This window comes from Macaca mulatta, chromosome X (genome assembly GCF_049350105.2).
Source record: "Macaca mulatta isolate MMU2019108-1 chromosome X, T2T-MMU8v2.0, whole genome shotgun sequence".
NCBI lineage: Eukaryota > Metazoa > Chordata > Mammalia > Primates > Cercopithecidae > Macaca > Macaca mulatta.
The window spans coordinates 57,528,967-57,555,315 of record NC_133426.1 but is presented as its reverse complement, the minus strand read 5'-3'; the positions used below and the strand labels follow the sequence as shown (position 1 = coordinate 57,555,315).

At 38.0% G+C, this 26,349-nt stretch overlaps 1 protein-coding gene and 1 pseudogene across 1 annotated transcript in view; both read left to right on the top strand.

The window, feature by feature from the left end:
• Nucleotides 1–25,775, top strand: part of LOC708994 (zinc finger X-linked protein ZXDA) — a 148,869-nt gene extending 123,094 nt beyond the window's left edge. The window contains exon 4 of the transcript XR_013412990.1: nt 25,127–25,775. The gene's annotated coding sequence lies outside the window, so the exon portion shown is untranslated. The remainder of the gene's footprint in view (nt 1–25,126) is intronic.
• On the top strand, nt 11,459–14,875 carry LOC708701 (NLR family pyrin domain containing 2 pseudogene; annotated as a pseudogene).
• Nucleotides 25,776–26,349: the final 574 nt, after the last annotated feature.

The window sequence follows — 26,349 nt, the reverse complement described above, 5'->3', positions numbered from 1 at the left end:
GTCCTCAGAAATAATACCACACATCTACAGTCATCTGATCTTTGACAAACCTCAGAAAAACAAGAAATGCGGAAAGGATTCCCTATTTAATAAATGGTGCTGGGATAATTGGCTAGCCGTAAGTAGAAAGCTGAAACTGGATCCTTTCCTTACTCCTTATACGGAAATTAATTCAAGATGGATTAGAGACTTAAATGTTAGACCTAATACCATAAAAACCCTAGAAGAAAACCTAGGTAATACCATTCAGGACATAGGCATGGGCAAGGACTTCATGTCTAAAACACCAAAAGCAACAGCAACAAAAGCCCAAGTTGACAAATGGGATCTAAGTATACTAAAGAGCTTCTGCACAGCAAAAGAAACTACCATCAGAGTGAACAGGAAACCTACAGAATGGGATAAATTTTTGCAATCTACTCATCTGACAAAGGGCTAATATCCAGAACCTTCAAAGGACTGAAACAAATTTACAAGAAAAAAACAAACAACCCCATCAAAAAGTGGGCAAAGGATATGAACAGACAGTTCTTAAGAGAAGACATTCATACAGCCAACAGACACAGGAAGAAATGCTCATCATCACTGGCCATCAGAGAAATGCAATTCAAAACCACAATGAGATACCATCTCACACCAGTTAGAATGGCAATCATCAAAAAGTCAGGAAACAACAGGTGCTGGAGAGGATGTGGAGAAATAGGAACACTTTTACACTGTTGGTGGGATTGTAAACTAGTTCAACCATTATGGAAAACAGTATGGCTATTCCTCAAGGATCTAGAACTAGAAGTACCATATGACCCAGCCATCCCATTACTGGGTATATACCCAAAGGTTTATAAATCATGCTGCTATAAAGACACATGCACACGTATGTTTATTGTGGCACTATTCACAATAGCAAAGACTTAGAATCAACCCAAATATCCATCAGTGACAGACTGGATTAAGACAATGTGGCACATATACACCATGGAATACTATGCAGCCATCAAAAAGGATGAGTTTGTGTCCTTTGTAGGGACATGGATGCAGCTGGAAACCATCATTCTCAGCAAACTACCACAAGAACAGAAAACCAAACACCGCATGTTCTCACTCATAGGTGGGAACTGAACAATGAGATCACTTGGACTCGGGAAGGGGAACATCACACTCCGGGGCCTATCATGGGAAGGGGGGTGGGGGGAGGGATTGCATTGGGAGTTATTCCTGATGTAAATGACGAGTTGATGGGTGCTGTTGAGTTGATGGGTGCAGCACGCCAACATGGCACAAGTATACATATGTAACAAACCTGCACGTTATCCACATGTACCCTAGAACTTAAAGTATAATAAAAAAAAAAAAAAGACGATGTTTTCCTTATGATTATGCTGGGCTAATGAGTTTTGAGGAGGAAGAACACACATGTAAACTGTTATTTTCAAACATTATATCAAGGGTGCATACTATCTACTTGACTTATGAATGTTGAAGTCAATCTTGATCCCTTGGCTGAGGTACTCTTTTTTACTCCTCTTTTCCATACTCAGCCATATTGGGCTCAATATCCGTGTAAATTATTTGAAATTCTTCTACTTGGGAGATTTGACTCTTCTCCCTTAATTATTTATTATATCACTATTGACTCATGGATATTTATTTTATATTTTTTATTACAAGCCATTGCTACTTTATTTTGTTGCGTAAATTATCCCGAGTTTGGCCAAAGGTAGCTCTTTTAGTTGGTTCCTCTGTCCCCTTGATATACAACCAATCAATGAGTGTCTTGTTGATGTTGTTGTTGAGCATTTCCTTACTTTTTGGCATTGTAAGTTTCTCCAGGCTGATCTTGAATATTGCTTGCTCTGGTCCATGGAATCAGCCATTTCTTTTAAGGTTCCTTTTATTGGGGAATTGTATTAGAAAGCAAGATCTAAGTGTTGGTGTACTCATTACCACTGGAGTGTTGTTGCTTTTAGGACCTTACAGCTGACAGAAAACAGAAAGTGATTTGCGCATACTAATTTGTGTATATACAAAAATATTTAAATATTTTATTTGTAACCATCTGTAACCATATAATATATTGATCTAAACGTGTTAATATTGATGTCTCAAAATTTATTCCATTACAACATACATAATTCTAGCTTCCTTCTGTGGCTTACCTATAATTTTTATGCCAAGAGTGAGAAACATGGGTTCTGTCATTTGCCATTAATTTAATAAATTGTTCAATCCCAATATAAAAGTATAGTGGTGTCAGAATTGTTAACCCATTCCTTCTGTGGGAAAAGATTTTGTCAACTACAATGTAATTTTTATGTGTGGCTCTTCTTACCTTTAATCCTATAGTCTTCACTTATTTCCAATGTCGCTTAGGTTTGCAACTTTTTATCCTCCACCTCTTTCAATTTTAGATATATATGAGTTAATGTTTCTTATCACAGACTGCATTTCTTACTGAGATCCTCCAAATAACTAGATGATTACTTAAAATTTGCATGCATTAATAAATATCCTTTGTGATATCAAGTTCTATGGATTTTGACAGATGCATAATGACATAATAATATCCACCATTACAGTATCATATACAGAATAGTTTTAACACCCCAAAATGTTTATTTTGCCTCATCTATTTAACCTGTTATTCCTCCTCTTGAACTCCTGACAGCCACGGATTTTTTTAGTTACTAGTTTTGCCTTTTCTAGAATGGCATATAATTTGAATCATGCAGTGTGTAGGCTTCCAGACTGTTTTTCTCACTTAGCAATATGAATTTAAGGCCTACACATTTTTTCATGATTTCATAGCTCAGGATTTCTGTTTTTATCAAAAAACAATTCAAATGTATAATTATAACATATTTTGTTTATTTATTCACCTACTGGAAGACACCTTGGTTGCTTCCAGTTTTTGGTAACTAATAATAAAGTGGACATAAAACATTAACATATAGATTTTTGCATGGACATAGTTTTCAAATCGATTAGTAAAAACTCAGGAGAATGATGAATTGTATGGTAAGACTATGATTAGATTTGTAAGAAACTGAAAAACTCACTTCTAAAGTAGCTGTACTATTTTGCATTTCCACCAGCAATGGATGAGTGTTCCTGTTTCTCTGCATTCTCACCAGCATTTGAGATTGTCAGCTTTTAAAATTTTAATAATTTTAATAGGAGTTTAGCGGTACTTGGTTGTTTTAAGTTACAATTATTTAAAGACAAATAATATTGAATTTCATTTATGCTTATTTGAAATCTGTATACCTTTCTTGGTGAGGTGTCTATTTGGGTCTTTTGCCAAGTTATTATTTGCATTGTTTATTTTCTTATTGTTGAGTTTTAAGAGTTATTTGTATATTTTGGATACAAGTCCTCTATCTGGTAAGTCTTTTATAAATATTTTCTCCTAGTCTGTGCCTTGTCTTTTCATCCTGCTAACAATGACTTCCACAGGGCTGTTTTTAACTTCAGTAAAGTCCAACTTATTAATTTTTTTCTTTCTTGAAATGTACTTTAGTGATGTATCTAAAACTCATCACCAAACCTATGACCAATCACATTTTTGCTTGTTTGTATTCTGTAGTTTTATAATTTTGCATTTAACATTTAGGTATATGATTTATTTTAACTTAATTTGTGTGAACATTGTAATGTATCCGCTGAAATTCATTTTTTTTGTAACTTGAATGTCCAGTTCTTTCAAAACCACTTGTTGGAAAAACTATTCTTTTTTTATTAAGTTTTCTTTTCTTTTCTGTCATAGATCAGTTTACTATGTTTGTGTGAGTTACATGTATATCTGAGCTCTGTATTCTGTTCCATGGATCTATGTGTTTACTCTTTCACCAATACAACACTTTGTTAATTACTTCAGTTTTATAGTAAGTCTAGAAGTTGAGAAGCTTAAGTCTTCTAAATTAGGCTTCCTTTAGTATTTTGTTGACTGTCTAGATCTTTGATGTTTCCATATAAACTTTAGAATAAGTCTAATAACATCTACAAAATACCTTGCTGAATTTTGATTGAAATTTTGTTCAATGTAAAATAAAGTGGGAAAAGTTAGCAATTAGCAATATTGAATCTTTCAATATATAAACATGGCCCTTTTAAAATATTATTTTTTGATTGATAAATCGTAATTGTATACATATTTGTGGTACAATGTGATGTTATATGTATACAATGTAGAATAACAAAATCAAGTTAATTAGCATAATCACCTCACTTACCTATCATTTTTGTTTTATGGTGAGGCATTTGAAATGTACTCTCTTAGTAATTTTAAAATACACAATACATTATCTTTTATTATAGTCATAATGATATGTAATGCATCTCAAAACTTTTCCACTTATCTGAATCTTTGTACCCTTGGTTCAAAAGCCCCCTATTATTGTCACTCCCCATGCACTCTCTCAACACCCTCAATATCAACCACTAACAAGTATGTAGTTATATCTCATTGTCATTTTGGTTTACATTTCTCCAGTAATTAGTAATTCTGAGCATTTATTAATATGTCTGTTGGATATTTGCATGTCTTTTAAAAAAGATGTATTCAAGTCTTTTGTCTATGATTTAGTTAATTATTTTCTTGCTATTGAGAGTTTTTGTATGCATTTTGGATAATTAACTCATTGTTGGATGTATAGTTTGCAAATATGTTTTCTCATTCTCTGAGTTGTCTTTTCACTTTGTTCATTGTTTCCTTTGCTGTGCAGAAGCTTTGTATAGTGACATAATTCTATGTGTCTATTTTTGCTTTTGTTGTCTATGCTTTTGGGGTCATACAAAAAAGCTATTACCTAGACCAACATCATGGGGTTTTTTTTCTTTGTTTTCTCCTAGTAGTTTTTTACTATTTCAAATATTATATTTAAGTATTTACTCCATTTTGAGTTGGTTTTTGTATATGATGTGAGACAAGTTTCCAGTTTTATACTTCTGCATGTGGACGTCCAGTTTTTCCAACACAATTTATTGAAGACACTATTTTCTCCATTGTGTGATATTGGCAGCTTCATTAAAAATTTACTGACTGTAAATATGTGGGTTTGTTCCTGGGCTCTCTCTTCTCTTTCTATGATCAGCGTGTTTGTTTTTAATGCCAGTATCATGGTTTTTTGAATACAACTGATTTAAAATATGTCTTGAAATCAGGAAGTGTGAAACCTTCATCTTTGCTCCCTTTGCTCAAGGTTGTTTTGGCTACTCTGGCTCTTTGGTGAGTTCCATATAAACAGAATAATTATTTTTGCTCTTTCTGTGAAAAAGTGACATTAGAACTTTGATACTGATTGCATTGAATCTGTAGGTTAATTGGTTAGTATGGACACTTTAACAATATTCATTCTTCCAATTCATTAACATGTGATATATTTTTATTTACTTGTATTTTCTTCAATTTCTTTCATCCTTATTTTATAGTTTTCAGTATATGTGTCTTTTATACTCTTGGTATATTTACACCTAGGTATGTATTTCTTGTCAGTATTGTAAATTTGTTTGTTTTCTTAATTTCCTTTTTGGATGATTCATGATTACTATATAGAAATGACACTGATGTTTATACGCTGAATTTGTACTGTGCAACTTTACTCAATTCTCTTATCAATTCAAACAGGTTTTTTTTTTTGGTTGAGTCTTTATGGTATTCTTTGTATAAGATCATGTTGACAGAAAATAGAGACAATTTTGCTTCTTTATATTTTATTACAATAAATTTTATTTCTGATAACACAGAAATACAAATGACCATAAGAAACTACTATAAGCAATTATGTGTCAATAAATTGTATAACCTAGAAAAAATTGATATATTTCTAAAAACATAAAACCTACCAAGACTAAACCATGAACAAATAGAAAGTCTAAACAGATCAATACTGAGTAAAACAATTGAATTAGTTTCATCAAAGAAAAGCCTAGGACTGGTTGAATTCTATAAAACATGTATTTGGGTTTTATTTATTTATTTATTTATTTATTTATTTTTTTTTTTTTGAGATAGAGTCTCACTCTGTCACGCAGGCTGGAGTGCACTGGCATGATCTCAGCTCACTGCAACTTCCATCTCCTAGGGTTCATAAGATCCTCCTGCCTCAGCCTCCTGAGTAGCTGGGATGCACCACCACACTCGGACAGTTTTTGTATTTTTTGCAGAGATGGGGTTTCACCATGTTGGCCAGGCTGGTCTCAAACTCCTGAACTCAAGTGGTCCACCTGCCTTGGCCTCCCAAAGTTCTGGGATTACAGGCGTGAGCCACACACCTGGCCTTTTTTGTTTGTTTGTTTATTTGTTTGGTGGAAATTCTATAAAACATTTAAAGAAGAACTAATATCAATTCTTCTCAAACTCTTCCAAAAAAATTAAAGTAGAAAGAACCCTCCCAAACTTGGTTTATGAGGCCAGAATTACCCTGATACTAAAGCCAGACAAGGATGCTATAAGAAGATAAAATTACAGGATAATATCTCTGATAGACATAGTTGCAAAAATCCTCAACAAAATATTCACACACCAAATTCTACAACACGTTAAAAGGGTTATGCAACGTGATCAAGTAGGAATTTTTTTCTCTGGAATGCAGGGATAGTTCAACATAGGCAAATCAATAAATGTAGTACACACCACATTAACAGAATGAAGGACAAACATTTTATGATCATCTCCATAGATACAGAAAAAGCATTTGAAAAAGTTCAGTATCCTTTCATGATAAAAAAAAAACCCTCAACAAATTTGGTATAGAAAAAATTTACCTTAACACAATAAAGGCCATATATGACAAACCCATATTGAACATCTATCTCAAAAGTGAAAAGTTGAAAGCTTTTTCTCTAAGATCACAAACAAGACAAGGATGTCCACTCTCACCACTTTTTGACATAGTACTGAAAATCCTAGCCAGAGCAATTAGGTAAGAGAAATAAATAAAAGGTCTCATATCTTTTGATCCTCTGTAAAGGATACAAATAGTTGAATTATTATGTCTTATCAGATAATTGATCATGTTATCATTAGGTTGTGTTGCTTTTTATTCCCAATATTTTTCCTTATTGTGACATATGCTTTGTTTGAAATTAATATATCTACTCTGGCTTTTTAAAAAATAGTGTTAGCATAATGCATATTTCTCTATTGTTTTACTTTTAATCTCTCTAAATATTCATATTAATGTGGAATTTTCATAGATTGCATATTGCTGAGTTTGTTTTTGTTAATCCACTAAGACAATTTTATTCTTTTAATTTGCGTATTTTGAACATTCACATATAGAAAGACTATTGTTATAGTTGGATTGATATTAACTATGTTTGTTACTATTTTCTACTCTTTGCACTTGTTTTCTTCCCTCCCATTTTTTTTCCTTTACTGGTTTAATTGAACATTTTTATGACTCCTTTGTTTATCTTCTTTTACCATATAAATAATATTTATTTGTAGAGTTTTTAGAGTCTATTTCTGAAGTTTGCATTTTCCTTCAGACTTTAATTGTTCTTACATTTTTGCATGCCTTGTAATGTTTTGGTTGAATGTTGTACATTATTTACTGGGTAATAGAAACTGAGGAATGCACACAAAAATTATTTGTTTTTGTATTCAGTAAGAGTGAACTATCCAAAACAAATTTTTTAATCCCATTTTCAAAAATAAAAAAAAAAATACTTAGAAGCAAATTACATCGAGGAGGTACAAGACCTTTATACTGAAAACTATAAACATTGATGAAAGACATTGAAGGAGATGCAAATAAATCAAAAAAGATTATTATTCTTAAAATGTCCATGCTACAAAAAGTTATATACAAATTGAATGCAATACCTATAAAAATTGAATACAATACCTATAAAAATTCCAATAGACTATTTCACAGAAATAGAAGACACAATTCTAAATTTAGTATAAAACTTCAAAATACCGTGAGTAGCCAAATAATTCTTGAGAAAAAGAAGAATTCTTGAAGGCATTACACTTCCTGGTCTCATAATATGTAACAAAGCTTCTGCAATCTGAAAGTGAAGTGCCACCACAAAAACAGAGAAATAGACAAATGAAACAGAATAGAAAAACCAGAAATAAACTGACACATATACAGGTCACTAATTCTGACAAGGGTACCAAGAATACACAATGGGGAAAGAAACTCTCTCAACAAATTGTTGGGAAAACTGGATCTCCACAAACAACATAATGGAATTAGAATATTATCTTATACCATATGTAAAATCACCTCTAATGAACCAAAGACTTAAATATAAAACCTAAAACTGACAAAATCCAGGGGGAAGCCTGGGACATCGGTCAATGATATTTTTTAGTACGACCCCAAAAGCAAAGAAGACAAAAGCAAAATACAAGTGGGACTACATTAAACTAAAAGGCTTCTGCACATAAAAAGAAACAATCAACAAATAAAAAAGACAATCTACATTTGGGATAATATATTTTTAAAGCATATGTATGATAAGAAGTGAATATCCAAAATATATAAGGAACACATACAATTCAATAACAATAAAGTTAACCCAGTGAAAAAATGAACATAGGATCTAAAAAACATTTTCCCAAGGAAGATATAGAAGTAACTCATACCTAAGTTTCTTTGAGTCTGAGTCTTCTGGGCTGCTCTTCTTACTTTGGCCTAAGTAAACTCTAAATAATACTTTAGGCCTCAGTCTCTTCCTTTTAGGTTTACATTTCTGGCCCTGTGAGCAGGATTCAGAGTAACTTCTCCCGACCACCGAGTGTTTCTCTCTGAAAGTGATGCTCTGTATCAGCATAAACACATTGCATTCTCTCCATCTTCAGAAGTCCCATTAAGTGTTTCAAGTGAGTGCTCCTGAATTTAGATCTCCCACTCCGTGATTGAAGGTCTAGGCTTTATTTGGGATATTTTCCAACTCCCTTTTTTCCACCCTCAAGAGTGAAAACTTCTGTCTTTGTCTTTGAACAAAAGATTTGGGTAAGGAGATCTGCAGAGAACTGCCTTTTTCTGCCTCTGTCTCACAGCAGGAGGCTGAGGTCAAAGGATTGGTACTTAGGCAATGTTGGTTTTGTTTCACACAGCATACTTTTAACATTGCAACTGTTTCCTATTGCTTAAAAATTTAGACTTAGTTTTTTTATTTGTGACTAATTCCTATTAGTTCTTAATTGAAATATGGTGAGTTCTCTTGCCCCAAAGAAAACAGGGTGAGTTCTCTTTTCCCAAAGAAAAGAGGTGATTTGCTCACTCTGACCCATTTGAGTGCTCCAAGTGACTGGAGACTTTGCAGACGTGTCTGAGTCATTACCCATGATGTGACACAGTCTCATAGGGACCTTACCACTGGAAGAACATTTTTAAGGGATGACTCTTCTGTTCCTCCAGATGGGTATGAGGAACTGACCCACAACTCCCCATAATATGAGCACTCTGCTGTCACTTGGCACTTAGAGGCAGTCCAAGACACATATGCAAGTGATTTATGATACTTGGGTAAAACCTAGAGGAGTGACACTCATAAGCAGCACACTTTTTACCCACACATATTCCTGACTTTGGCCACTTTTGAAAAGCTCCTAGATTATAAAAAAAATCAAGCTTCAAAATTCAAGCAGTCTTTTACAAAACAACCACCATTAGAAACACCAGCTAGATTTATGTATGACACTTATGGGACAACTCCTTGTAAATATCTAGAAGAGTGGACTCACCTAACCCAGAATAGTCATAAGCAACAATGACCAGAATTATGATCTTTTGAAATGATTAACAATTTATTTACTTGCACAACTGGAAAAAGATAGTTTGAATAGGAGAGTTACTTCTAATGGCACTTAAAAACTTGTAAAAGAAATCTTGAGAGAAAAAAAATTACATTCAAGGCATAAGTAAAAGGATATTTGAAAGTATTTAAAAATATTTTCAAGACTTTTTTCTTATTGCCTTCAACTGCTCCTTCTCCTTCTATCCTTGTGATCTGAACTCATTCCTTTCTGCTTGCTCCTTTGGCTCCCATATATATCTTAGGCAGATTTTTTTTTTCCCTTTGGAATTCCACAATGCACACATTTTCTTCTTTTAGAGAGAAGAAAATGCATTTAAATTTGGAATAAAGTAAACAAATGAAAAAACTATAGAATGAGAATAACACTACTGAGATTACAAAAATACAGATCCAACAAATTATTTTCTAAACCAGAGGTAATGAATGGAATTGATGATTTATTGACTGTTTATCAGACAATACCCTTTAAATGCCCTGCACTCCTTTGGAGATGTAAATCTTTTAATGTATTTGAAATGCTAACATCCAGGGAATTAACTAAGCCGCATTCCATTTGAAATAAGATCTGAAACAAGTTAAAATATGTCAAATGCTCAAAAGACCTGCTTTGGATGTCCTGCAGGATTAAAAACAACAACAGCAGCAACAACAAACGGGCAGATCACTTGAGGTCAGGAGTTTGAGACCAGCCTGGCCAATATGGTGAAACCCCATCTCTATTAAAAACATAAAAGTTAGCCAGGCATTGTGGCGTGCACCTGTAATCCCAGCTACTGGGGAGGCTGAGGCAGGAAAATCGCTTGAACCCGGGAGGCAGAGGTTGCAGTGAGCTGAGATTGTGCTACAGCACTCCAGCCTGGGCGACAGAGTGAGACTCTGTATTAAAACAAACAAACAAACAATAAAAACCTATATTATTTATAACCCAATCTGTGTAGAGTCAGGTGTTAACTTTTTGTCCATTGTCACTGCCATGTGTATTTGCTGAGCTATTCTTTATGTTTTGTTGCAATTATGTTATCTGTTAATTATAAAGGCTGAGCATGGTGGCACATGCCTGTAATCCTAGCACTTTGGGATGTCAAGGCAGGCAGATCACTTCAAGTCAGGAATTTGAGACCAGCCTGGCCAGCGTGGTGAAACCCTATCTCTACTAAAAATACAAAAATTAGCCAGGCGTGGTGGCGGGTGCCCATGGTCCCAGCTGCTCAGGAGGCTGAGGCGGGAGAATTGCTTGGACCTGGGAGGCGGAGGTTACAGTGAGCAGAGATCACACCACTGCACTCCAGTCTGGACAGCAGAGTGAAACTGTCTCAAAAATAAATAAGTAAATAAGGATAAAATGAGATAAGTCTTGCCCTGTTGCCCAGATGGGAGTGCAGTGGCACAATCAAGGCTCACTGAAGCTTCAACCTCCCAGGCTCAAGCGATCCTCCCATCTCAGCCTCTTGGGTGACTGGGACTGTGGGCGCACACCAACACCCCCTGCTAACTTATTTTTTGTGGAGACAGAGGTCTCACTATGTTACCCAGGCTGGGAATTTGTTCTTGAAGAAGCAGGGTAGATGGTGAGAGTATCCTTGTTCATGGCATAGAGGGGACTGGGTTGAGACAGGAATGCTGAGGCACCATCCCTTTCCATTCCTCCCTTAATTCTCATCAGAGTTCCCAAGTGGGACGAGACGGTGTCTTCTGCGCAGCTGGACTTCAACCTGCAGGCTCTTCTGGAACAGCTCAGCCAGGATGAGTTGAGCAAGTTCAAGTCTCTGATCAGGACCGTATCCCTGGGAAATGAGTTACAAAAGATTCCCCCAGACATAGGTAGACAAGGCTGATGGGAAGCAACTGGAAGAAATCCTCACTAGCCATTGCCACAGCTACTGGATGGAGATGGAGACCATCCAGGTCTTTGAAAAAATGCACCAAGCAGATCTGTCTGAGAAAGTAAAGGATGAACTCAGAGAAGCCGCTTTGAAATCAAACCTGCATCATTAGGGAAAACACGGAAAGAAGAGCCAAAACCTGTAGACCTGAAAGAAATGCCGGAACGTTTCGAAGCAGAAGCACTAGAGTTTTTAGAAACAAAGGAAGATGACACCAGCCTGAGAGAAGCTAAACAAGCATTGAAAGGAGAAAAGCCAGGTAAAGAGGATAGGTACAGAAGTATATTGAAAACAAAGTTCCGGGAAATGTGGAAAACCTGGCCTGGAGACAGCAAAGTGGTCCGTATTGTGGCTCAGAGATACAAGATGCTGATCCCGTTCAGCAATTCCAGGGTGCTTCCTGCGCCCTGCCCACACACGTGTGCTGCATGGTTCTGCGGGCCTTGGGAAAACCACGCTGGCCAAGAAATTAATGCTGGACTGGACAGAGGACAACCTCAGCCAGAAATTCAGATAGGCTTTCTACCTCACCTGCAAGGAGCTCGTCTGCCTGGGCCCATGCAGTTTTGCAGAGCTGGTCTTCAGGGACTGGCCTGAATTGCAGGATGACATTCCAAACATCCTAGCCCAAGCACAGAAAATCCTGTTCGTGGTCGAAGGCTTTGATGAGCTGGGAGTCCCACCTGGGGCGCTGATCCAGGACATCTGCGGGGACTGGGAGAAGCAGAAGCCGGTGCCGGTCTTCCTGGGGAAGTTGCTGAAGAGGAAGATGTTATCCAAGGCCGCCCTGCTGGTCACCACGTGGCCTGGGAGCCCTGAGAGACCTCCGGCTCCTGGTAAGGGTGGAGGGGTTCCTGGAGGAGGACAGGAGGGCATATTTCCTGAGACACTTTAGAGACGAGGACCAAGCCATGCATGCCTTTGAGCTGACGAGAAGAAACGCGGTCCTGTTCCAGCCTGTCTCGGTGCCCACGGTGTGCTGGATCATGTGCACGAGTCTGAAGCTGCAGAGGTAGGAGGGGAAGACCACCCCCCCAACTCGCCCCACCCGCACGGGGCTGTTCCTGCACTTCCTTGCCGCGGTTCCGCAGTGCACACAGCTCTGCGGCGCGCTGCGGGCGCTGAGCCTCCTGGCTGCTGAGGGCAAATGGGCGCAGATGTCCGTGTTCCGTGGAGAGGACTTGGCAAGGCTCGGGATGCAGGAGTCCGACATCGGCCCGTCCCTGGACAGAGGCATCCTCCGCCAGGACAGAGTCTCTAAAGGCTGCGACTCCTCCATCCACCTCAGCTTCCAGCAGTTTTTCACTACGCTGTTCTGCACCCTGGAGAAGGAGGAGGAGGAGGACAAGGACGGCCACGCCTGAGACATTGGGGACGTGCAGAAGCTGCTTTCCAGAGAAGAAAGACTCAAGAACCCCGACCTGATCCAAGCAGGGCACTTCTTATTCGGCTTCGCCAACGAGAAGAGAGCCAAGGATTTGGAGACCACTTTTGGCTGCCTGATGTCACCGGAGATCAAACAGGAATTACTGTGATGAGGCATAAATTGTGAAAAGGATGAACACTCAACAATGACGAACCTGAAGGAGCTGTTGTGCTGTCTGTACGAGTCTCAGGAGGAGGAGCTGGTGAAGGGGTTGAGGGCGCCGTTCAAAGAAATATCCCTGCACTTAAATGCAGTAGACATTATGCTGTTTTCATTCTGCCTCAAGCATTGTCGAAACTTGCAGAAAATGCCACTGCAGGTAATAAAGGCAAAGCTCTCGGAGAATGTCACTGTGTCTGAATCAGATGCTGAAGTTGAGAGATCCCAGGATGATCAACACATGCTTCCTTTCTGGACCGACCTTTGTTCCATATTTGGCTCAAATAAGGATCTGATCGTTGTAGAAATCAATAATAGCTTTCTTAGTGCCTCACTAGTAAGAATCCTGTGTGAACAAATAGCATCTGACACCTGTCGTCTCTGGAGAGTGGTGTTCAAAAACATTTCCCCAGCTGATGCTTATCGGAACCTCTTCCTAGCTCTTTGAGGTCACAAAACTGTAACATATCTGGCCCTTCAAGGCAATGACCAGAATGATGTGCTTCCTGCATTGTGTGAGGTCTTCAGACACTCAAAATGTAACCTGCAATATCTCCGGTTGGTGTCTTGTTCTGCCACCACTAAGCAATGGGCTGAACGCTCCTTGGCCCTTGAAGTCAACCAGTTCCTGACATGTGTAAACCTCTCCCACAATGAGCTCTTGGATGAGGGTGCCAAGTTGCTGTACACAACTTTGAGACACCCAAAATGCTTCCTGCAGAGGCTGTTGTTGGAAAACTGTCACTTTACAGAAGCCAATTGCAAGAACTTTGCTGCTGTTTTGGTTGTCAGCCAGGAGCTGACACACCTGTTCTTGGCCAAGAACCCCCCCTTGGGGATACAGGGGTGACATTTCTGTGTAAGGGCTTGAGTTACCCCGAGTGTAAACTCCAGACCCTGGTGCTGTGGGACTGCAATATAACTGCAATAGCTGCTGTTATCTCGCAGTGGTTCTCCAAGAAAAATGAAGCCTAACGTGCTTGGATCTGGGACTGAATCACATAGGAGTTACCGGAGTGAAGCTCCTATGTGAGGCTTTGAAGAAACCACTGTGTAACTTGAGATGTCTGTGATTGTGGTGGTGTTCTATCCCTCCATTCAGTTGTGAGGACCTCTGCTCTGTGCTCAGCTGCAACCAGAGCCTCGTCACTCTGGACCTGAGCCAGATCCCTTGGAGTCTAGTGGAATCTTTGCTGTTTGAAACCTTAACACATCCAAATTGCACCCTGAAGACACTCAGGTTGAAAATAGATGACTTTAATGATGAACTTGATAAGCCGCTGGAAGAAATAGAAGAAAACAACCCACAACTGCCTGTTGATACTGATAAACATGATCCCTGCTGGGGTGGGGAGGGGGAAGCTTCCTTCTCATTACTTCATTATCTGAATCCACCTAGAGTCATTCATTCTCAATGAAGTCATGGATTTTCCAGGTGTTGATGAACCACCTGTGGCTCCTCCCCTCCCCCACCCCCACTTCTCAGGGATAATGAGTTGATTGCCGGGCTAGATGTTTTAACCATGGTTCTGCCTCTGTTTTACCTAGAATGTGCGCATGTCCTTAACCTTGTTATGTATGAAATATATGTATCATGGGTATATTGAGAGAAATAAAGGTGAGAGCATTCACAAAAAAAAAAAAAAAAAAAAAAAAAAAAAAAAAAAACTCCATCTTTTGGCAAGAATTCCAGACTTTCATTGCCAACACCCAGATTCCATTTCCGGTCAGAAAACCAATCCCATTTGTATAATTTTTGACCTTTTGGGGTACTCATTTGTTATTGATTATTTTCCCTTCCATTGATCCTTTTTGATTTCCTGTCTTTTTTCATCTATGGGGCATATGGAGAGTTTGGACCTTCATACTTGAGTGCTCACTGAGAAGCATAGGTGCTAGAAAATATGACCAGATGGAAATGTGAGTTGTAATCCACTTAGAGCTCGTGAAACTTCCCTTTTTTGAGCTATCTTATCAGTGGTTCTGAGTCTTGTGAAGGCTGCTTTGCACTTCTTTGGAGTGTGAAAGGAAAATAAATTTTGAAGCCCCAAACTCACTAAGCCAAAGGAAAACGTCAAGCAGGGAACTGGGTCATGCAAACATGCCTCCCACTTTTGTTCCTAGATGAGATGGATACAAAGATGAAAAGCTACATACTTCCTTCACATTTTGCCCACAAGGACATTTTTTTGTGAGCTCCAAGATCTTTACTGTAAAGCATTTCTGTTAAAGTTCACCATGGCAATGTAAATTGATAACTTATCTTCACAGGTATGGAGGACATAGGACAGAACTAAAAGTCATCCCTCTACCCACCTAAGACAAACACATATCTGATTGTTTTCTCTGTTCTATTGTCTATGTTATCTTATGTCAAAAGGCAGATTCACTGAGCCAGACAAATATATAAATGACTATTTTCCCATCCTACCTTTTCACATGAAAATTGTGTGTTTCTCAAATATTGCACCCTTTCTCCTTTAAATTTGAAGCCCTCATAATCATCTTGGAAGACAGGCATACACCAGTGTTCCAGGCATACATACTTAACTTTGGCAAATAAACTTCTTAAAATAATGGAGGTTTGCCTCTGTCATTGTCTTTGATTGATGTCTGGTAACCACAGAGGGATCCTGAGTGAAGGTTGCCAAGACCTGAAGCAGCTCTCCTATTGAGGCAGGAGAATAGGGGCTGGAGACAGGGAACCTAAGGACTTCCCAGAACTAAATCAGATGGAAAAACCCCAACTTTCTAAGACCAAGTAAATAACTTTGTAGCTCTACTTCAGCTATGGCAGAAAACATCCGCTTCATTTGCATTGGGTCTACATCAAGTATACAACTTTATAACCTCACTTTATCCTCTTAGTTTGTATAGGGTGTACACCAAGTAAATAACTTTGAAACTTCACTGCAGCCTCTTCATTTACGTAGGGTGTGTACCAAGTAACAAATGGGAAACCTCTAGGGAATATTTAAACCCCAGAAAATTCTGTAATTGGGTCCTTGAGCTGCTTGCTCAGGCCACTCCCATCCTGTAAAGTGTTCTTTGGTTTTCAATAAATTTCTGCTTCTGTTTCTTCATTTTTTCCTAGTTTTGTTTGTGCATTTTGTCCAATTCTTTGTTCAAAGCACCAAGAACCTGGACACCCTCCACAGGTGACATATTTTGGTGAGCCAGCCAGGCAGTAAGCCCAAAGTTTGGGATTCATTTTTCTCCTTTTACTTTCTCCTCCATACAGGGGAATCTCTGTCTCTCTTTTCCTTTCCAACTCAGGACCCTTGGTGGGCAGCACCTAAACACAGATGTAACTGCAGGTTTCTGACCAGGGCCACGTTCCTGTGTTGCCTGAAGGCTGAGGAGTGAATGGAGAAGTTGCTCTGCCCAGAAAGGGGAAGGACTCTTTTCTATCTTTTCTGTTTGTGGTTCCTGATCTCTACATGTGGCACAGCTCCTCCGGGTGAACCTGCATCCATTTCAGGTCATTTAAATCCTCGTTTGTTATGCTGAATTCTTCTCTTCCTCTACTTGACTAAGTGTTGCGGGAAGTCAGGGACCCCGAATGGAGGGACCGGCTGGAGCCGTGGTGGAGGAACATAAATTGTAAAGATTTCATCTTAATATGGACATTTATCCGTTCTCAAATAATACTTTTATAATTTCTTATGCCTGTCTTTACTTTAATGTCTTAATCCTGTTATCTTCATAAGCTGAGGATGTGCATCACATCAGGACCACAGTGATAATTGTGTTAACTGTACAAATTGACTGTAAAACATGTGTGTTTGAACAATATGAAATCACCTTGAAAAAGAACAGAATAACAGCGATTTTTATGGAACGGGGAAAGACAACCATAAGGTCTGACTGCCTGCGGGGTCAGGCAAAAAGAGCCGTATTTTTCTTCTTGCAGAGAGCCTATAAATGAATGTTCAAGTAGGAAAGATATCACTAAATTCTTTTCCTAGCAAGGAATATTAATATTAATACCCTGGGAAAGGAATGCATTCCTGGGGGGAGATCTATAAACGGCCGCCCTGGGAATGTCTGTCTTGTTCAATTGAGATAAGGGCTAAGATACACCCTGGTTTCCTGCAGAGCCCTCAGGCTTACTGGGGTGGGGAAAAACTCTGCCCTGGTAAATTTGTGGTCAGACCAGTTCTCTGCTCTTGAACCTTGTTTTCTGTTGTTTTAGATGTTTATCAAGACAATACGTGTACCACAGAACATAGACCCTTATCAGTGGTTCTGCTTTTGCCCTTTGCCCTGTGATCTTTGTTGGACCCTTATCAATGGTTCTGCTTTTGACCTTTGTCCTGTTCCATAAGAAGCATGTGATCTTTGTTAAACCCTTATTAGTGGTTCTGTTTTTTTCCCTTTGAAGCATGTGATCTTTGTACCTACTCCCTGTTCTTACAAGCCTTCCCCTTTTGAAACCCTTAATATAAACCTGCTGGTCTGAGACTCAGGTGGGCATCATGGTCCTACTGATATGTGATGTCATCCCCAGCAGCCCAGCTGTAAAATTCCTCTTTGTACTGTCTCTCTTTATTTCTCAGCTGGCTGACACTTACTGAAAACAGAAAGAACCTATGTTGAAATATTGGGGGATGGTTCCCCCAATAGCTAAGAAAAAAAAAAGAAACCCACTCAGCCTCCAGTTCCTATCATTACAGTTCATGGCTATCACTGTAGTAAAACAGGAAGCATGGGAAAGCATGGCCTTATCAAAGTATAAGGATGCTAAAAGTCAGAGATTATACCCAGGAACCAAAGGAAAGCTCATAGAAAGTAATTGCCTCTGAAGGGAAAACAAAAAATGCGGTACCGGTGCCCACATAAGGTCAGAGATTTCTGACACTTTAAGACTGGACCCCAAAAGGGGATGCCCCTGGGGGATCCAACTCCAGACCTTCACCTCTCCAAAGGGGATGCCCTAGGTAGAGGTTCTGAGGTCCAGTACTAAGCCCTTTCTAAAATTTTCTCTCACAGATCACAATGGCAACTTTGGTGATGCTGTTTGGCACCAATATTGTTTGGAATCTGGAGTTTGCTGTTGAGTGGAAAAGTGGGATGAAGTTGCATGTATCTAGGCTTTTGTGCTGCTCTTCTAAGCAAAGGATTGGCCCCCGTGTTCTTTAGAGTCTGAGGAGGTTTGGCCTTTAAAATTGAAACTGCCGTGAAGACTGCTTTACCCAAAACTTTGGTTCACAGCCTTTATTGGATTATCTATTGGGGCAAACAAAGTAAAAGCAGCGAGTTTGTCTTACTATCTCATGGCTAGAGTTACAAGGTAAAAGTTATTAGATCTTCATTTCTGTGTGCGTATACATGTCTAGATGTGTTTATTTGTGTGTATACTTATTGTTATATATTGTGTCTACCAAATTGGCTTATAAGTAAAAGAGAGCTCATAAATCAAATAAGTCCAAGCAATTTTCAAGTTCATGTGACTTAAGTATAACTTTACTAAATGAACTGGTTTTAAAATTATTGATAATGATTGGTTAAATTAAAATAGAAATGCCTTCAGAAATGACAGCATAAATTTTTTTCTGTATTTTATATTGGTCTTTGCCAGATATTTTGAGGTGTTAGGGTTTAGCATAAAAGTTTATAAAACTATAAATCTAGCCAAAACAAAATGATCTTGGTTTGCATGCCTTCATTTTTTTTTTTTTTTTTTTTGGACAAATGAGAGTAATTTAATGTTTTTAGCTAAATCTTCTGAGTTATTGGCAAAAATGCCTATGAATTTAACTTTGAGGCTCTTAGTTAGGTTTAGGTGAGCATCTGATGTTCATTGGCTATTCATAACATGGTTAACAAGAAAGTAACTTTAAATGATAGTGTCTAATATCTCAGTTTACAGAAATAATCTAGATAAACTGTTCAAATTAAAATAATTGAGTATGGTGAATGGGATAAAAGTTTTAGGTAAGCTTTTTCTGTAAATCAAAATCTTAAAATTATTTTTGATGCTCATTTATTATCTGGATAATTTCCAATTAAGAAAGGGCTCTGACATGAGGAACAATGCTTCTAAAATTGTAAAATTGTTCTTATATATAAATGCTCATATCTAATACTTCAGGATTTATTGCTTTTTAGGGTTTCACTAAAGTTTTAGGTTACTAATGATAAGATACCATCTCACACCAGTTAGAATGGCAATCATCAAAAAGTCAGGAAACAACAGGTGCTGGAGAGGATGTGGAGAAATAGGAACACTTTTACACTGTTGGTGGGATTGTAAACTAGTTCAACCATTATGGAAAACAGTATGGCGATTCCTCAAGGATCTAGAACTACAAGTACCATATGACCCAGCCATCCCATTTCTGGGTATATACCCAAAGGATTACAAATCATGATGCTATAAAGACACATGCACACGTATGTTTATTGCGGCACTATTCACAATAGCAAAGACTTGGAATCAACCCAAATGTCCATCAGTGACAGACTGGATTAAGAAAATGTGGCACATATACACCATGGAATACTATGCAGCCATAAAGAAGGATGAGTTTGTGTCCTTCGTAGGGACATGGATGAAGCTGGAAACCATCATTCTCAGCAAACTATCACAAGAACAGAAAATCAAACACCGCGTGTTCTCACTCATAGGTGGGAACTGAACAATGAGATCACTTGGACTTGGGAAGGGGAACATCAGACACCGGGGCCTATCATGGGGAGGGGGGAGGGGGAGGGATTGCATTGGGAGTTATACCTGATGTAAATGACGAGTTGATGGGTGCTGACGAGTTGATGGTTGCAGCACACCAACATGGCCCAAGTATACCTATGTAACAAACCTGCACGTTATGCACATGTACCTTAGAACTTAAAGTATAATAATAAGAAAAAAAAGAATTCTAGTTAACACATAATTCTGTATGCAAAACGTGCCATAAAGAGTTGTGTTATTAGTGAGAAAAAGAATATTTTTTCTAATTCAGAAATTATCTAAAAGTTTGTTCAAATTACAGATTTGAAAAGGTTATTTATGAAACAATGTAGTAAGGAACCAGTAAGAGAGAAAGATGTGAAAAAAGTTTAGATAATAAAATATTCTTAAAATCTGATATAGTTGGAGAAATTTGGCTAATTAACATTTTCATAGTTGTAGCTTTTAGTCTTGATTAAAGTCAAATAAAAATATTGTAAAGAAATGTATCAGCAGTTTTTTAATATAGTTAAGCATAAAGCCTGATATAATGTGGAGTCAAATTTCACATACATACTTGTATTCTTTCACACTGTGTTCACTGCTTTTTTGTTGTTGTTTTGTTTTGTTTTTGTTTTGTTTTGTTTTTGAGATGGAGTCTTGCTCTGTCACCCATGCTGGAGTGCAGTGAAGCAATCTCAGCTCACTGCAAACTCTGCCTCCCAGGTTCACACCATTCTCTTGGCTCAGCCTCCCCAGCAACTGGGACTACAGGCACACGCCACCATGTCTGGCTATTATTTTTGTATTTTTAGTAGAGATGGGGTTTCACCATGTTAGCCAGGATGGTCTCGATCTCCTGACCTCGTGATCTGCCTGCCAAAGTGCTGGGATTACAGGCGTGAGCCAATGCGCCCAGCTTATGTTCACTGTTTTGCACAGATATTGATAACCCTGGAGTACTTATTGGTCACATGCCTAGAGTGAATTTCTTGATTTCACAGGATGTATGGTGATATTGGTTGACTTAAGAATATTGAATTGTAGGCCGGGCGCGGTGGCTCAAGCCTGTAATCCCAGCACTTTGGGAGGCCGAGACGGGCGGATCACAAGGTCAGGAGATCGAGACCATCCTGGCTAACATGGTGAAACCCCGTCTCTACTAAAAATACAAAAAACTAGCCGGGCGAGGTGGCGGGCGCCTGTAGTCCCAGCTACTCGGGAGGCTGAGGCAGGAGAATGGTGTCAACCCGGGAGGCGGAGCTTGCAGTGAGCTGAGATCTGGCCACTGCACTCCAGCCTGGGCGACAGAGCGAGACGCCATCTCAAAAAAAAAAAAAAAAAAAAAAAAAAAGAATATTGAATTGTGTATCAGGAATAAAATACTCATTAAGTGGGTTTGAGGATCCTTGGGTAACAGTGTAAGCCCCAGGGTAGATTGAGTAAAAAAAAAAAAAAATTAGGATTGGTTTCCTGTTTATTTGTTTTTGCTTCTAACTTTTATTTGTTTGCTGCTTATTCTCCTCTGGGTTTTGCTTGTGTATCCATATATATATAAAACAATGGATTTTTTGTTTTGTTTTGTTTTTTATTTCTAGTGGAAGTCTTCTGTTTGGTTCTGTGAATAGTTATTTTATTTCTTATGCATTTCTAGCAAGTCGCCATTCCTTCCATTTATCTGGAATTCCTAGGCTACCTTTGTCATGCCTGCAGGAATTGGAGCACGTCAGCTTTTTAACCTTAAAGTAACTCGTTAGATACTAGGCTCCCTGATACTTTAAGTGTATTGAGTATATTTTCACAAAGAGAATTTGAGTCATATTTCTCTCTCTGTGCTTAATTTCTCCAAAATTTTAGTACTTGTGAATGTTCTTAATACATGGCAATGTGTTTGTTGGCATAGTGTCAAGCAGGATCATTAGGGGTGCTCAAGGAAGGACAACGCAGAAACCTGACATGCTGGCAAAGAGATAAGAATTTCTTACCAGTTGGACTTCTGGCCTCTCTCTGTCTCTGTGCAAACTGGTTGAATGAATGGTAAAAATTACTGTTTCATCTCATCTGTAAAATTTTGATTAATGTGAAAAGAAATTCTGAGGCTAGTCTTAAGCTGCAGCAAATTTGGTATATTTTGTGCTATAAATTTGTCTTTCTGTGTTGTTCTGTCACAAAGAGGAGTACCTTAGGAAAGAATATGGTCTTAGGACCCCATAAGCTCACTGCTCAATATGACCCAGCAGGCTAGTCAGTAACAAACTTTGCTGCAGGTCACTGAAACAAAAATATCTGGATGAGGTCTCCATCTTGTTTTGTGTTCCCAGGAGGTTGACCTTGTAACCATGTGGCAGTACTTTCTCTTAGTCTCTGCCATCCAGAAGAAGAATTCTGGGGTTCATGTCATAGTTAGCTCTAAAAATTGTCTTCAGTAGTTGGAAGCCTTTACAAGCTTATAATGAACTACTCTAGACTCCTTCTCTGAGGGACAGTGGAAAATGCCCAGGGTTGTGGCTCAGAAGCTGGGGCTTTGTCATTTTACAGTGGTGGCCCAGGTTCAATCCTGGCTTCGGGAATGAGTCCTTTCTGGTCACAGATGTGTGACTTTTACTGTTTGTTGTTTCTCTTTCCCTCCATGAACTGTCTTGAAATTGTCGTTCTCTGAGCACCTTGGACATTACCTTAGGTAATATTCAAAAGACAGAAATATTGGCCACTTAGTGTGGCTAAAGTTGGGTAATAAGAGACTTAAAAGAGGTTTTTTTTTTTTTTTTTTTTTTTTTTTTTTGAGTGCTATGGTTAAAGTCAGCTTAATTAAAAGTGGATATCCAAGCTACAGGTATATTTGAAAAAAGTTTTTTCCCTTCTTGAATCTTGTTTTTTTGGGAAATTTTTTTTCTCAGTCAACTGAATTACTTTCTTTCATTTTATCTTGTCACTCTTAATGCACACATTTGAGGCCCTAAGATAACTTCTGGTAGCCTGGGACTCCTTGAGAAAAACAGATGAGGTGCCATAAGACCCCATTTTTGAAAAACCTCTGTTTTTTCTGTTTTCCTCATGAAACCCTAGTAATTAAAAGTGGATAGATCCCTCTCAAAATCTAAGGCTCTGTTCTGTTATGCATTGTGTTATCACATGATTTTGAGTTTGTTGGGGAGTATCCGAAATTACTTCTCATTATGAGAGAGCTTTGCTGTGTAATAATTACGTAGGAAATACACTTTTGAGGATGGCTAATGGCAGTTATCTGGGTGATACTCAGCTCTTTGCACATTTGGATTAGAGAAGCATGCTCTTGACCACCTAGAAGTTATGGAAATTTCTCCACTCCCCTCTGAGAGATAAGACTCCCAGGGGAGATGGCTGATTGCTTCTTTTTATGATCCAGTGTCTGGTATAAAATTGGGACCCTTAATTTTGGGGATCTGTATTTTACATCCAGCTGTGCCTGCTTATTAAACCCTAGAAACTACATGTTTTCCTAGCCCTGTTTTTTGAAGGGCTCTACCCTGAGGCCAGTAATCCAATTAAAAAACAGGCAAATGAAAAATCTTACAATTGTTAGATCTCCTGTCTATGTAGTTATATATGTGTTTTGTGTGTAATGTTTATATAAAAGAGCTCTAAGTAATTGGCTTAAAGAAAAGTAAGCACTTAGATCAAAATTTTGAAAGAAAAATAAAAGCTGTAATGCCTTTTAGTTCACATGACTTTAGTAATCTTTGGGAATTGAAAACAGTTTTAAAGCTTATTGGTAAAATAAAGACATTTGATCGAAAGTAGGCTGGTCGAATATTAAGTTTGCTAAATGCTTTAAGGTCACATAAACTGCTTCTTTGGGCTTTTAAAAATTGTTTGACTTGCCTGCTTTACAGGTACATAAGGACTGGAGACATGTGAACTTGGTCATGCCCCTAGCTATGATGGAAATAGCCAGAACTTATAGGCACCTCGTACATATTTAATGACTTACCAGGTTTTTCACCAAAATTAAAAGATAATGAAAGATTTTTCTTTGCCTTTTGAATAAACTACCAAAAAAAAAAAGTGGGGGTAGGGTGGGGGGAAGATAAGAGACAGATTGTTTGGAAAACTAAGATTTCCTTCTATCAGTTAGTAAACGTTTTTGCCTTTTAAAATTTTTGAGTCATCATTTTGGCTAAATGAATGGCTTATTATAATATGAAATTCTATTTCATAATATCAAGTGTTTTAAACGTTTAATATATTTGATAGTCTTCCCAAAATCAAATTTCAGCTTTGAAATTGTCTTTTCTGACCTCTAACATTGAGATGCTATAGAGGTCCCCTGAAGCATGAAAAAGGAGGTAAACAAGATTATTTGACATGTTTAGTTATGTGGAAACATTGTTAAAATAAAAAATAATGTTTAATCTTCTTCAGGTTATATTTTTGTGAATGATATTAATATTGAATACCAATAAAATACTTTGTCAGGTTTTCATTTAAATCAACTGATACTAAAATTTTTGGATATATAATCTGAATAAACTCCTTGTTCTAAGTCAAATTACTTATGCTAACTCATTAGTTATCAGTGCTATGTACCTAAATTGGAGAAACCACTAGTATTCAAGAGGACATAAGTCTAATGTTAAGCATGGACTCATGGGGAATCAGGATGGCATCTTTGTCTTTTCTGAGTCTTAAAAGCTTTTGTTATTAAAGGTAACGCATTCCATTATTCACCATGGAAAAGATAAAATGATCCCAATTAAATATATTTTGATGTGCTTACTGATGAATTCCTAAAACAGTTTATAATCAATGTGTAGCTTGTCAAATCCATATTTCTGGGTAGACGATCAAAGCTTTGGGTACATTTGACTACCTGATGGGCCATTTGAACATCTCAATTTTCATTTTCACTGCATGTTTTCTGGTTGTATAAAAGCTTTCTCATGCAAGAGCTTTCATACACAAGTGAGAACCTGACCAAAAAGGGAGAATTTTTTTAAACAAAAATATGGGAGGACATTGTTTTGGACTGAGCTCATGTGCTAGGCCCCAACAGATCAAACCGAACTGAAATAGAGTCGCTCATGCTAAGACATTAAGGAAACACGTATATCCCAGAACAGACCAGGATTTTTCTCCTGCAAATCTCTATAAGAAACATTCCTGACAGCATACGTATCCACCCTCTGAAGTTCCCCTTAAATATTTTAACGAAATTCATTTCCTCTCGCCTAGAGACCATCAAGCTTCAGATGATCATGTGACGAGAGTTACAGCCAGTTCCAAGTAAAGATATCACCCTTGGTTATCAAGAAGCTACCCTATCTTCACTAGAAAGATCAGGACAAGAGTTCCATGATCCCCAATAGGTAAAGACTATGCTCCAAGCCAGCATGAAGCAGTTCCAGAAGAAAGACCACTGGTCCCTCTGCCTCCCATAATTGTAGGCATCACGTCTTTCCAGGGAGAAGATGAGGCAGAGATTAGGGTCTCAAAGCAGGGAACCTAAGGACTTCCTAGAACTAAATCAAATGGAAAACCCCCAACTTTATAAGACCAAGTATATAACTTTGTGACTCTACTTCAGATATGAAAGGAAACATCCTCTTCATTTGCATAGGATGTGCATCAAGTAAATAACTTTGTAACCTTACTTCATCCTTGTCATTTTCATAGAGCGTACACAAAGTGAATAACTTTGTAAATTCACTTCAGCCTCTTCATTACATAGAGAATGCATCAAATAACCAGTGGGAAACCTTTAGAGGATATTTAAACTCCCTAAAGTTCTGTAACTGGACCCTTATGGCACTTGTTCAGGCTCACTCCCACTCTGTGGAGTGTGCTTTCATTTTCAATAAATCTCTGCTTTTTTTTTGCCTCATTCTTTCCTTGCTTTGTTTGTGTGCTTTGTTTAATTCTTTGTTCAAAACAGCAAGAAGCTGAACGTCCTCCATCAGTAACATTATTGGTGCTTGATACTGGCTTTGGGCTCTTTATAGCTCAAAATGATAAAACAATTTGCTGAGGTCTGGGACCTCCTTTCTCACAAGATCCCTGAACTTTTGACATTTTTTAGTTTGGGGATTGAGGTTTAATTTTCTGCCAAAAAAAAAATTATGTTTTCCTGAGAGTTTCTGCTTGCTTCTGTTGATGAAAATAGTTAAACTCTGTAAAATATTTAAAGATATTATTTCTGAACCATATATGAGTGACCATGACCCTCAGGAGGTCCTGGAAACATGTGCCTAATGTGGTCAAATACATGAAAAAAAAAAAACACTTCGATTTAGTCCAGAAATGTGGGACACCTCAAAATGGAAGGAGGGGTGCTTCCAGGTTATAGGTAGATTTAAAAGTTTTCTGGCTGACAACTCTTTGAGTTTATCCAAATACCTGGGATCAACAGAAAAAAAAATTCTGGGTTGTTATAAGTGATTGTGGAGACCACAGTTTTA